Raw genomic sequence first — 14,286 nt, 5'->3', positions numbered from 1 at the left:
CAGCCCCAAATGTATGTTCTTTTAGGCCACTACGTTTAAGACAATTCTTACCCAACAGTCAACAATTGTTGCACATTTTAGGAAATATTTTCCTTTCTTTGCTCTCTTTAGCCTTCTTTAGAGAGTCTTGATAGTGTTAATACTGCTACCTGATATTTCTCTTGCTGGGTATCATAAGGAAGTGATGATCACTATCTATTACTATTTTATTTTAACCTAAAATTTGTCATTATAAGAGATTCAAAACTTTCATAGTGAGCCACTTTATGTAAACAGCATCTTCAGTACAGAAATTTTATTTTTGTGTATATTAACAATTTTGTGCATAGTAAGGATGAATGAAAATTATGATTTGAGATGTATAATAAGATAGTCATTTTGAGGATTTAAAACTGTATTTCCAGGAAATATACCAAAAAAAAAGCCAAATGTCTCCTCTGTGACTAGAAAGCCAAGATCCTAATATTTCAAAATCTATATTCTTGAATATTGATAAATATTGAAATCATAAAGAAAAAGAACAAATAGCAAGAAAAATATGACTTTGTAGTCATCTTTGAATTTGAGAGTAGATTATCTGACACAAACAGAAATTTCTAGATGAATATAAGAAATTAAACTTTGTAATACACACTGATAGCACCCACGAAGAAAAATAATTGTCAATGTTTAAATCAAAATTATAACTATAAATATTCTTGGCCAAGGAACACTTGGCACTTAGTTAACCAAATGCTTAAATATTTGGGGCCTACCAAGGCACATGTTCAAACAGCACATTTTATTATCAGTATCTTAGTGAACTCTCCTGATGTAAATTGAGAATAACTCAAAGTTTAATGTGAAAGTCTGATCAGACATTGAAAACAGAATTTGGTGGAGTGATTCTTATATAGAGATTCTTGGCCTACAATCAAAAGAGGCATCTTTTCTCTTTTCTGGACTCAGCATTATTTAAATTAGTTTTGTTTTAATTTTTTTTTCTTTAGCAAAGGGAAGATTCAAATTCCTCTAAATCTTTATCAAGTAGAGTCATATCCCAGTAAAACTCATTGCATTTTTTTTCATGATCACACACAATTCACATTGATCCCTACAGAGATATAATATAGAAGTTCCCTTTCTGGAAATGTTGACATATTTAAACAGAATTGGAGACCCTTTAGGGCCTGAGTGGGAAAGCAAAGAGCAGCTGATCCACAGGAATGAGTATGGAACTTCATATATTCAGCTTACTCATTGCTATGAAACAAATTAATTTTGTGACTTCAAAAGCTTACTTTATAAATTTCTCATAGGCTGCTGCCTTGACAGAGACGGCCAAAAGCCTAAGCTTAACAAGGTCTGTTTTATAGAGAGCCTATGCAATATCTCTAAAGTTGAAGAGGTATTATGTAAACTATAAATTTTTTCTGCAAATTAATTTATGTTGCAGTATTCCCTAACAAACATTCTACAAGGACAGCTTAAAACCAAAAAGTACCAATATGTCACTTTTGCTACCCTGTATTCATCAAACTGGAAGTTAAGATCAGAATTGACAGGGGTTGGGAAGGCGGTGAAGAATAGGAGGAAGGATTCTCTATCTCATTGGTAAAATGGCCTACATGTTCAGGTAACAAATACACAGACACATCCTGGACACAAGTTACTTCATTCCATGCTCTGAATCCAACATTTCACTTTGGTTAATGAATGATTTGTAACAAACTATTTCAATCAGGAAGTATAGAGATCCCTCAACTGTCTTTTTCTTATTAACATTGTATTTTATTCAAGTCTTTAAAAGCTTAACTTTTTTTCTCAGAGGGGTGGGGAGGGAAGCCAATTATTTTGAATACTCTGCATAAGTAATCATGTCAACTGCAAATAAAGATGCTTTCATTTTTCCTTCTCAATCAGTGCACTTTTATTTCCTTTTCTTGACTTGATGTAGTAGCTAGGATTTCCAGTACAATGTTGAAGAGGAGTGTCTGCCTTGTTCCTTATCTTAGAAGGAAAACTTTGGGTTTTTTATCATTAAGCAGGATGCTAGCTGTAGTTTCTTTGTAGATTTTATTTATGATTTTCTATGTCTAAAATTCTAGGAATTCACAAATTATCTTTAGAAGTCATAATTCTCCAGAAAAACAGAATCAATAGGCTGTGATACATCATATATTAAACATATGTGGTATATTTAGTATGTGGTTTGTCTCACAGAAGATGAGAAGTCCCAGAATTTGCAGGATAAGTCAGCGAGCAGTAGAGCCATGACAGCTTAATTTGATTCTGTGTCTGAACGCCTGAAAACCAGGAGAGCAATGATGTAGTACTTGTCTAAGATCTGGCAGACTCCAATTTTTATTTTATTTTATTTAAGTTATATAAGTATCATGTATTTCATATATACAGATTTAGGCACATAGTGATACCTCCTCACCTTCCCTCCCACCCATGCTCCAAACCTTCTTCCTCTTCCCTCTCACAATCCCACTTTTAATGTTTACAAAAATCTAACCCATTTTTTTTAGTTCAAGTATAAAAGTGGTAAAAAAAAAAAAAAAAACACTGTCCCAATTAGAAGGTTGTCAATGACAAGAAGAATTTTCTTTTACTTGGAGGAGAGTCAGTTTCTGTTCAATTCAGGATTACATTTGATTGCATGAGACTCTCCTACATTAGAAAAGGCAGTCTTCACATGCAGAAATCTACCAACAACAGATGCTGGCGAGGATGTGGGGAAAAAGGGACACTAACCCACTGTTGGTGGGAATGCAAACTGGTTAAGCCACTATGGAAATCAGTCTACACATGCAGAAATCTACCAACAACAGATGCTGGCGAGGATGTGGGGAAAAAGGGACACTAACCCACTGTTGGTGGGAATGCAAACTGGTTAAGCCACTATGGAAATCAGTCTGGAGATTCCTCAGAAACCTGAAGATAACCCTACCGTTCGACCCAGCCATCCCACTCCTTGGAATTTACCCAAAGGAATTTAAATTGGCAAACAAAAAAGCAGTCTGCACCCTAATGTTTATTGCAGCACAATTCACAATAGCTAAGACCTGGAACCAACCTAAATGCCCATCAACGGTAGACTGGATAAAGAAATTATGGGATATGTACTCTTTAGAATACTATACTGCAGTAAGAAACAACGAAATCCAGTCATTTGCAACAAAATGGAGGAATCTGGAACACATCATGCTGAGTGAAATAAGCCAGTCCCAAAGGGACAAATACCATATGTTCTCCCTGATCGGTGACAACTGACTGAACACCAAAAAGGAAACCTGTTGAAGTGAAAGGGACACTATGGGAAACGGTGACTTGATCAGCATAGCCCTGACTGTTAATGAACAACTTAATACATTATCCCTCTTAGTAGTTTTTTTGTCTGTTCTACTTAATATGACTGATTCAATTCTGTAATTAATACACAGTTATTCTTAAGTGTTGAAATTTAACTGAAATGTGATCCCTGTTAAACATAAGAGTAGGAATAAGAGAGGGAAGAGATATATAATTTGGGACATGCTCAAGCTGACTTGCCCCAAATGGTAGAGTTAGAAACATACCAGGGGACTCCAATTTAATCCCATCAAGGTGGCATGTACCAATGCCATCTCACTAGTCCAAGTGATCAATTTCAGTTCGCAGTTGATCATAATGAAAGGACTAAGAGTCAAAGGGAGCACATAAGCAAGTCTAGTACCTGCTAACACTAACCGATAGAATAAATAAAGGGGAGAGTGATCCAACATGGGAAGTGAGATACTCAGCAGACTCATAGAATGGCAGATGCCCTAAACAGCACTCTGGCATCAGAATCAGCCCTAAAGGCATTCAGATCTGGCTGAAAAGCCCATGAGAGTATTTCAGGCATGGAAAGCCAAGACACTCTGGCAAAAGATCTCTGTGAGTGAGATCTCAGTGGAAAGAACAGGTCTTCAAAGAAGGAGGTACCTTTCTCTGAAGGGAGGAGAGAACCTCCACTTTGACTATGACCTTGTCTAAACAAGATAAGAGTCGGAGAACTCAAGGGGCTTCCATAGCCTTGGAAACTCATGACTGGAGCATAGGGAGATTACTGATGCCATAGACAGGAGTGTCAATTGGTAAAGTCAACAACAGGAGTCACTGTGCACTTACTCCTCATGTAGGATCTCTGTCCTTAATGTGCTGTGCATTGAGATTTAATGCTATAACGAGTACTCAAATAATATATTTCACTTTGTGTTTCTATGGGGGTACAAACTGTTGAAATCTTTACTTAATGCATACTAAACTGATCCTCTGTAAAAAAAAAAAAAAAAAAGAAAGAAAAGAAACTATCAACTCCCAACTTGACTCTCACTGGGATTAAACATGACAATAGGTCTGATCTGATTTCATCATCATTAAAAAAAATCATCTATTATTTTTCACTTTATGTTTCTGTGTGGGAGCAAACTGTTGAAATCCTTACTTAATGTATACTAAGCTGATCTTCTGTATATTAAGATAATCGAAAATGAATCTTGATGTGAATGGAAGGGGAGAGGGAGTGGGAAAGGGGAGGGTTGTGGGTGGGAGGGACGGTATGGGGGGGAAGCCATAGTAATCCATTATTCGTACTTTGGAAACGTATATTCATTAAATAAAAGTTAAAAAAAAAAAAAAAAAAAAAGAAAAGGCAGTCTTTACTCAATATACTAATTTAAATGTTAAGGTTAAATGTTAAATTTTAATATTCAAACATCCTTATAGACATATTCAAAATAACATCTGACCAAATACCTGGGCACCCTCTGGTCCAGTCAAGTTAATATGTATACTTGTATTTAGCAAGGTTTCAGGATATAAAGTCAATATAGAAAAAGTATTTGGATCAGGAATAAACAGCAGGAGTTGAGACTTAAATTAATTTATAACAACATAAAAAGCTAACAATACTTTGGTATAATTTTTTAAAAAAATTAATGCAAGACCTTTACATTGAAAATTATAAAAATTTCTGAAAGATATTTTAAAACATGCAAATAAATGCAGAGATATATCTTGTTCATGGCTAGAAATATGGTATTGTTATATATCAACCTCTGTAAGCTGATTTGCAAATGAAATATAACCTTTTTTTAAAGATTTATTTATTTATTTGTAAGTCGAGTTAAACAGAGAAGTAGAGGCAGAGAGGGAGAGAGGTCTTCCATCTGCTGGTTCACTCCCCATTTGGCCACAGTGGCCGGAGTTGCGCCGATCTGAAGCCAGGAGCCAGGAGCTTTTTCCAGGTCTCCCAGGTGGGTGCAGGGACCCCAAGGACTTGGTCCATCTTCTACTACTTTCCCAGGCTACAGCAAAGAACTGGATCAGCAGTGAAGCAGCTGGATCTCAAACCAGTGCCCATATAGAATGCCAGCACGCAGGCAGAAGTTTTACCTACTATGCCACAAAGTCTTAGCAGATTTTTGTTTCCTAGAAGTTGATGCATTCATTCTGAAATTTAAATAATCACAAAAGTTTTAAAACATTTTCAGAGTAAGAAAATTGTTGAAAGTGTTTTACAATTTGATTTCATAACTTACCACCCAACTTAACTAAGATAATATAATTTCTGATATATACATAAATGAAACAGTATATGCTCAGGTATATATCCAAATTTATATGTTAATTGACTTTTATTTATTTATTTATTTAAAAGGCAAATAGAAAAAGAGAAACAGAGGCAAAGAGGGAACTTCCATTCACTGGTTCATTCTGCAAATGCCCACAACAGCTAGGACTGGGCCAGGCAATAGATAGGAGCCAGGATCTCAATCTAGGTCTCCCAAGTGAGTGGCAGGGACACACCTACTCCAACCATAATCTGCATCAGCAGGAAGGTGGAAGCCAGGACTCAAACCCAGGTACTTCAAAGTAAGATGTGAATGCCCAAGGGATATCTTAACCACTGTGCAGAGTTACAGAGGCAAAGATAGAGAGAGAGAGAGTGAGATAGAAAGAGGTCTTCCATTTACTGGTTCACTCTCCAAATGGCTATAATGGCCAGAGCTGGGCTGATCTGAAAGCTAGGAGCCAGGAGTTTCTTCTCCGGCTCCCACATGGGTGCAGGGGTCCAGAGACTTGGAACATCTTCCACTGCTTTCCCAGGCTCATTAACAGAGAGCTGAATCAGAAGTAGAGCAGCCAGAACTTGAACCAGTACCCATATGGGATGCTGGCTCTGCAGACGGCAGCTTTACCCTGCATGCCACAGCACCAGCCCCTGTGCCGTTGATTTTTGACAGATGATTATGTAATTAAATGAAAAAAGAATAATCTTCTGAACTAATGTCTTAATAATAATTGGCTATTCATAAGCAAACAAAAAATTTGACTCTTACCCCACACATGTCCGAAATGAATTCAAAAGGAATCATGCGCTTTTTAAAAAAATCGATTTATTTATTTGAAAGGCAGAATTACAGAGAGGCAGAGGCAGGGAGAGAAAGATAGAGGTCTTCCATCTACTGGTGCACTCCCCAAATGGCTGCAAATGCCAGAGCTGGGCTGACCTGAAGCCAGGAGCCAGGAACTTTTTCCAGGTCACTCACGTGGGTGCAGGAACCCAAGGACTTGGGCCATCTTCTACTGCTTTCCCAAGCTGTTACAGAGAGCTGGATAAGAAGAGGAGCAGCTCGGACTCAAATCAGCACCCATATGGGATGCTGAAACTGCAGGAGGCGACCTTACCCACAGCACTGGCAGCTGCATCATGCTTTTAAATGTAGAAACTAAAACTATAAGCCTGTAAGAAGACAAAAAAAAAAAAAAAAAAAAAAAATTTGAGCTGCTGTTAGGCAAAGATTCTTAGGTGAGATACAAAATTACAAAGCATGAAGGATAAATTGCTAAATAAGCCCATAAGAAAATAAAACTTGTTTTCTTAAGCCTTGATAATAAAAAGACTAGAGGCCGGCGCCACGGCTCACTAGGCTAATCCTCCGCCTTGTGGCGCCAGCACACGGGGTTCTAGTCCTGGTTGGGGTGCCGGATTCTGTCCCGGTTGCCCCTCTTCCAGGCCAGCTCTCTGCTGTGGCCCGGGAGTGCAGTGGAGGATGGCCCAAGTGCTTGGGCCCTGCACCCCACGGGAGACCAGGAGAAGTACCTGGCTCCTGCCATCAGATCAGCACAGTGTGCCGGCCGCAGCGCGCTGGCCGCGGCGGCCATTGGAGGGTGAACCAACGGCAAAGGAAGACCTTTCTCTCTGTCTCTCTCTCTCACTGTCCACTCTGCCTGTCAAAAAATAAAAAATAAAAAGACAAGAAATGGGCAGGAAAAGTATTTTCAAAAATATTTAGTAAAAACTATATTTAAAATATATAAATTTCTCCCATCCATTATAAGACAAATCTATAAATTGTTCACCAAAAAGCCTATAAGTGAAAACAAAGTATGAAAAGATGCTCAGTATTAATTGGGCACTTAAGAATTGTGAAATAAAACTACAATAGAATTCTAATTTCCACATACTAGAATGACTTTAACCAAAAAGAACAGATAAAAAGTATTGACAAGGTTGTAGAGAAATTAAACTCCTCACATGTTTCTGGCAGCTAAAATGGTGCAAGTATTTTGGAAAACAGTCTGAATAGTCCTTCAAAAAATTAACCATAGTTAATTAACCATAATTAATACCATAACCCAATTCCAATTTTGTCTTCAAGTAAAGTATATGTCTACCCAAATATACAAATATGATTGTGTATAGAAACTGATTTATTGTAACCAAAAGTGGAAATGACCAAAATACGTTTTGAATGGTGATTGGGGAAACAGCTAGAGTACAGCCATTCAATGGAACAATATTTAACACTATAAATAATAAGCTAGTAATAGGTACAATAACAGATGATCCTCAAAAGCACATAAGTGAAAAAGCTAGTCATAAAAGACTGCATATTGTATGATTCCATTTAGAAGAAATCCTAGAACTGGTTAAACTATAGTGACAAAAACAGATCAGCATTTGCTGGAAACGGATGGGAGGATGGTAATTAACTAGAAAGTATATTCGGATTCTTTCTTCATTCCTTCTTTGTTCATTTTCACAGACATTTTTGTGTTAAGAAATGTGTGCAGCAGTGCCTAGTTGATGGGCTGCCTACAGAATGCACACTTGCATGAGTATTTTGCTTTCTCATAACTGTGGGAGATGAAAGCTGAGATCCGGATAACAACACTGTTGGGTTCTGAAGAGGGCTTTCTTCCTGGCCATGCAGATAGGCTCTTCTTGTGTCAGGGAAAGAGTTCTGTTGCCCCTTCTTTGCCTATGGGAACTAGTTCTATAGGATCAAGACTCCCTTCTTGTGACCACAATTAATGTTAGTCAACTCTTTAATTGCCCACCCCTAGTAAGTAGGAAGTTATGGCTTCAGCATTTAACTTTGGGGATTAGTGGGGATATAATCCATAGCAAGAACCAGTATTTAACTCCCTACAGTTGTGTTCATCCGGGCTTCCTCACTCTAACTGTCACATCCCATACAATTAGCTGGCAAAAAGGGAACAGACTAGCACTAGTGAAGTCAAGTATGATTTCCTCCTTTCTCTTCTACCTCTCATCACTTATATTTTCCTTTAAACAAAAGACATGCGTCATTAGATATAAAGTAATACTGTGGCTTTGGAAGTAGCTATGGTTTTATTTTCTTGATTGTTTGTTTTAATATCTGGGAAAGCCCACCTAAGATGTGAGCTTACATCAGTTAATTATTAAATTTGGTAAATTAATTGGCTTATACCTCTGTCTTGTCATGCCCTATTTCTGTGGGAGAACTATAGGGCTTATAAAGCTATCGTATTATCTATACATATCATTTTTTTTCCACAAATACAAGTAGCTATTGCAAATATAAGAAAATTTCTTCCAGTTGTCAGAGATTTTGAAGCATGTGAATAAAATTAATAGTGTCACAGGATCTACCTTTATCAAATGAATTCCTAATCAGTGTGCTTGGTTATTCCTGCCCAGTAACCAACTGATTTGGTGCTTAACTTTATATTAATAGCTGACTATTTTTCCAAATATTTTATGCATATATTACCTAGCATTTCATCTCTATTTTATTATATATGATTGTGTATAAGCTTGAATGAATACACACATTATCTGAATTTATATTTATTGTATTTATGTAACATACTTATATTTATTGTATTTATTTTTAAATGTATATGAATATACATTTTTTTTTTACAGGCAGAGTTAGGCAGTGAGAGAGAGAGAAAGAGAGAAAGGTCTTCCTTTTTTCTGTTGGTTCATCCTCCAATGGCCGCTACAGCCAGTGCATTGTTATGCTGGTGTGTTGCAAGGCTGGTGCACTGCGCGGATCAGAAACCAGGAGCCAAGTGCTTCCTCCTGGTCTCCCATGAGAGTGCAGAGCCAAGGACTGCTCACCCGGGCCGCAGCAGAGAGCTGGACTGGAAGAGTAGCAACAGGGACAGAATTCGGCACCCCAACCGGGACTAGAACCTCGGGTGCCGGCGCAACAGGTGGAGGATTAGCCTAGTGAGCCAAGGCGCCAACCTACATTTTCATTATATTAACAATGAAAAGCCTTCCCCAACAGTTTTTCAACATAATGTTCAAAAATATGCACAAAAAGTAAAGTTAAAGCTATAAAGTTTTACTTTTAGGCTTCCATGTGAAAGCTCTGGAAGTCTTATTTTTTTTTTCTTATGGTACACAAAAAGCTCTTACTTGATTGGGATGAAAGTTTGTGAAGTAATTCAGCTCAGCATTCAGTTAAAGAAATCAGACATTTTCCACAAAGTCATAAATACAATATGAAGGCAGATTGAGAATGAGATGTCTGTTGAATATGTTCTCCGCACAGCTCCTCAGGGCTGTCTGTACATAGAAATTTTCCCACTCCATCTGTTCTGTCTGCCTGAGTGACAGATCTTCTGCCAGCATTCCATTCACCAGCAAGAGGGAGAAAATGTCCAGGTGCACATGACTTACCTGATCTTGTGCCTCACCGCTCCCTGATGCATTGACTAAGGACAGAATAGAGAAAGAGGGGAAGTAGCTAAAGTTGGAAAATGCTTCAAATTAATACATTTGAAGTAAACAGAGGAATAGATCCTATATATTCTACTGAGACAGGCTGAAATAAAGTCCGCTCTACTGAATTGGTACAAAGGAGCTATCCTATAGCACTAACCTATTAACAGTGATACTGAATGAAAAACACACTTACGAATTTACATTTACTATTGCACATATTTCTTAACAAATTGTTGCAATCAAGATTTTTTTTAAGAGTTAGAACAGAATACCAGCAGCATGGTAGTTAAAAATGGTTATATAATTTCAGCTCACCCCATAGCTTGGAGTGAGCCATTTCTTTTAAGCATGCCAATTACTTTATATTAAAAAAGATCAACTGGTAAGATTTGATTTATCTGTACATTAAGTGTATTGATAACAATTTTTTGTAAGATGCTTCAATGTCCTCTGACTACTTGTATTATATGGGTTTAACACACTAATGAATTATGGAGTATTTAGACTAAAAATGTAATTTATTTAGATGATTCATTTTAAGTTTTGGGAATAGAAACTGTTTTGAAAACATCTTTGTATCCCCCCACAAAACCTGACACAGTGCCTCACAAACAGCTGGACTGAATAGATTCTTGTCAAATGAATAGGTTTTACAGTCTCAGTTTGTAGCTGCAATTTTTCAGAAGAGAGGGGAGACCTAACTGGGATTAAAAAGAATCTGACAGCAAAGACCTGAAGAATCAGTGGAGTTCAATGGTAGCTGTCTCACAACAGGAAATCATTACATAACAAATCTTTAGTACCTTTGTATCAACAGTCCCCAGTTCAGTTTGTCCCTCCTACACATCCATAGACTGTATAATATTTTCTTTCAACTGAAGGTAGGAGGCTTTGGGAGATCTCACATGAGTGCCTCCTTCATGGTTGGGATGACGACAGAATGTTTCTCACTGTCTCCTTTCTCCCTATCTGGTTCTCTCCTTCTCCAAAATTTGGTGTTGAGAGACAGTAATATTAGGGAAACAGCAAAGATCAATATTCCAATTGCTACTTGAGGGTACTTAATGTCCTTAACCTAAGGCAATGTAATGATATACATTGTTCATTAAACCTTCGTAAAAACTCATGGCCTGTTTCGAGAGATGATTTGTTTTCAAAATGATTTCTTCATGATAACACAATGCAGATATTAGTTCATTCACAAATTCATTGATTTTTTTACCCTGCAGCATGATAGGCAAGATACTCTTCAAACTCTGAAGGAAATAATAGATCTTCAGTAGGATACAGGTATCTCAAACTATCCATATAAAAGGTATAAGAGATTAACTTTGGAATAGAGTAAAAACAGGATAAGACATCAGATGCCATCAATTCTTTTCTGTGATGCAGCAGATTAAATACCCTCTTGAAAAGAGGAAAGAAATACTTAATAGGCTGTGAGGAGATAAAAACATATTTTAAGCAATTTATTTGATGGTAATGTACATTGTGAAACTGGACATGCATAAACAAATACATGCATTTATGCATAATACCTATTGTGTGTGTATATATATATATATATATGCACACACACATAGAGAGAGAGAGAGGCTGTATTTCTAGTCACATCACTGGTAAACATATCATTAAACTTATGACTGGAGAAAGAAAACTACCTTGAATGAATTGCTTATCTTCTTACACAGGATTCGATTATTTTCAATAGCATACAATTTGTTCGCTGTTTTTGTATTTGGAAAAAATGGCTGAATAGAAAGTCTGTCGCAGAGAGAAATAAAAACGGCATGAATTTTTTTGTAGAGAATTATCAGATGGTGACATCTAGTGGCTCTGAAAATCCTCCTTTATGAAGGACTTCACAAAATACACTTGCCATATACTTACTATTGTTTCAAAGCACAATGCACACATATAGACATATCTATATCTATAGCTATCTATCTATCTATCTATCTATCTATCTATCTATGTATCTTCTATCATTTCCCACTCTCCCTTCCTTCTATTCCTTTTCTACATTATATAATTTTTGAACAATAGTTATTGCTATTGCGTTACATTTCTACAAATCTTATTTTCCCAATGATGAGTATGCATAGTAAAAACTTTACTCTGAAAAACAGATTACAGGGAAGGATTTCTTGACTCTCCCCCACCCCCCACAATTGTGGATTCTCTCCTTAATCCCTCTTCAAACACCAACAATTGAAAGAGTTTGCAGGGGGATAGGAGACTGCGCAGACAACAGTTCTGTGGAAATTTGAAGTAATCTTGGTGATGTTCTTCATTAGTTTGGTCCAATTAAGCTGTAAGAAATCCAGTGAATCAAAGGAAAAAAGGGGGCCGGTACTGTGGTGTAGCAGGTAAAGCCACCGGCTGCAGTGCCAGCATCCCATATGGGCGCAAGTTCGAGTCCCAGCTGCTGCACCTCAGATCCAGCTCTCTGCTATGGCCTGGGAAAGCAGAAGACTCCCCAAGCCTTTGGACCCCTTGGGAAACCCGGAAGAAGCTCCTGGCTCCTGGCTTTGGATCAGTGCAGCAGCTCCAGCCCTTGTGGTCTCTGGGAACCAGGGGATAGAATACCTCTCTCTCTCTCTCTCTCTCTCTCTCTCTCTCTCTCTCTCTCCTTTCTCCCTCTCCCCCTTTGCCTCTGCCTCTTTGTGGCTCTGCCTTTCAAATAAATAAATAAATCTTAGACAAAGATTAAATATTGCCATAGCTGGAATTGATCCTGGATTCAATTCCCAGTCACAGAACCAATCCCCAAGACATTTTCCTGTCTTAAATTTCTATCTTAGACTTTTAGGACCAATAAAACTGTTAATTTGAACATGCTTCTGAATTTTGTCTATATCATCTATGTTTTCACATTATTGAGTTCCTAAAATTTTATTTTGTCTTCATATCATTTAAAGTCTTCCTGCATGATTTATCTATTTGATACAGAGCAAAACTCTTGGCAAAATTTGTGCTGTTTCTCCATGCATTTGAGGTGTGAACAATCCTCTAAATTAAACAATCCTCTAAACAATCCTCTAAATTAAACAATCCTCTAAATCTTACAAAAAGCAGATTTCACTGGGAATTGTTCTCAAAAAAACCAAAAAGCCCAGAAATATTTGCTATTTGCTGTGACTAAAGCCAGATAATAAAATACTTAGCTATATTATTTTTTATAAAATGCTTAAGTATTTCATAGGATTTTTAAAAAATGAGCTCTGTAGTCACTTTCACTTAATTGCTAACTGATATTCAGGCTGTATGTATATTTTTGAAGCCTTTGCTTTCTATATTGGATCCAATTGTATTTATAATGTTGTGCATTTTTATATCCATCTTATGATTAAAATCTAAAAATGAAAACCAGATATTTATTTCTGTCAGTCTGTATTTTAGGTATGTATGTGCTGTATCTTGTGCCAACATATATGAGTTTATATATTACCCACATGGTATCGAATAGACCTAGAGAAATTACATAGAGTACCCAAATGCTTTGAAAGTTCACATGAAGCTATTCATACTGTTAATTTTGTGGCAATATAATTATTTGCTTGAGTTCACAGGAATCTATTCTCTTTGTAACAGGATATTATCAGAAACATTGGCTATATTATCAAAGCTGTGACTGGAATGCCATATTTCCAAATATGACCAGACTTCTTTAAAGAAACAAAATTTGTTTTTTAGAAATCAATAGACGCTCCTAGGAAACTGACCTCATACCTTGTCTACATAGTTCTCTTATAGTGTTCCAGGCCTTGCCTTAGGTAAAGAATGGCAGTTTCTGACTTTGAGGAGATGGGAAGTCAAATATTTATAACAGTTTGAAAAAGCCTTTTGAAAAAGGCTAATATGAGATTTTTTACTAAAACTTCCACTAAAGAATAGTTAATAACTTACATGTTTGGACAATCACTTCTTGCTACACTTCAGGCAAAAAATTAAGCCAAGTTTAATGAAAATAACCTTACTTTACAAATAAATATCTTACCATGATTATTTTTGGTAAAATTCACAGCACTGGAGACAGAAAAATTGTATTTCAGAAGAAAATTATAGTACATTTGTTAATGGATATTAGCCCAGTGTATTGCTTTTGAGTTTTTTTTTTTTTTTTTTTAACCTGCAATTTTGGGTGAATCCTGAATTTTTTTCTTGGCTACAACTCTTGACACTAATATTCCCAATTTCTTTCCCAGTTTTCTGGCCTGGACTCAATAAAATTGAAACGGATTTTTCCTGAAGGCCTTCAAGCAGAA

The 14,286-nt window shown here is 36.8% G+C and overlaps 1 long non-coding RNA gene across 1 annotated transcript; it reads right to left on the bottom strand.

The window, feature by feature from the left end:
* Positions 1-6,407: 6,407 nt before the first annotated feature.
* Positions 6,408-11,773, bottom strand: LOC138848697 (uncharacterized). Its single transcript, XR_011386796.1, has 3 exons — positions 11,680-11,773; positions 9,974-10,008; positions 6,408-6,754 (listed from the first exon to the last, which is right to left on the bottom strand). It is a non-coding gene; the product is annotated as an uncharacterized lncRNA (long non-coding RNA).
* Positions 11,774-14,286: the final 2,513 nt, after the last annotated feature.

Source organism: Oryctolagus cuniculus, chromosome 2 (assembly GCF_964237555.1).
Source record: "Oryctolagus cuniculus chromosome 2, mOryCun1.1, whole genome shotgun sequence".
Taxonomy (NCBI): Eukaryota; Metazoa; Chordata; class Mammalia; order Lagomorpha; family Leporidae; genus Oryctolagus; species Oryctolagus cuniculus.
This window is presented reverse-complemented; position numbering and strand designations above follow the sequence as displayed.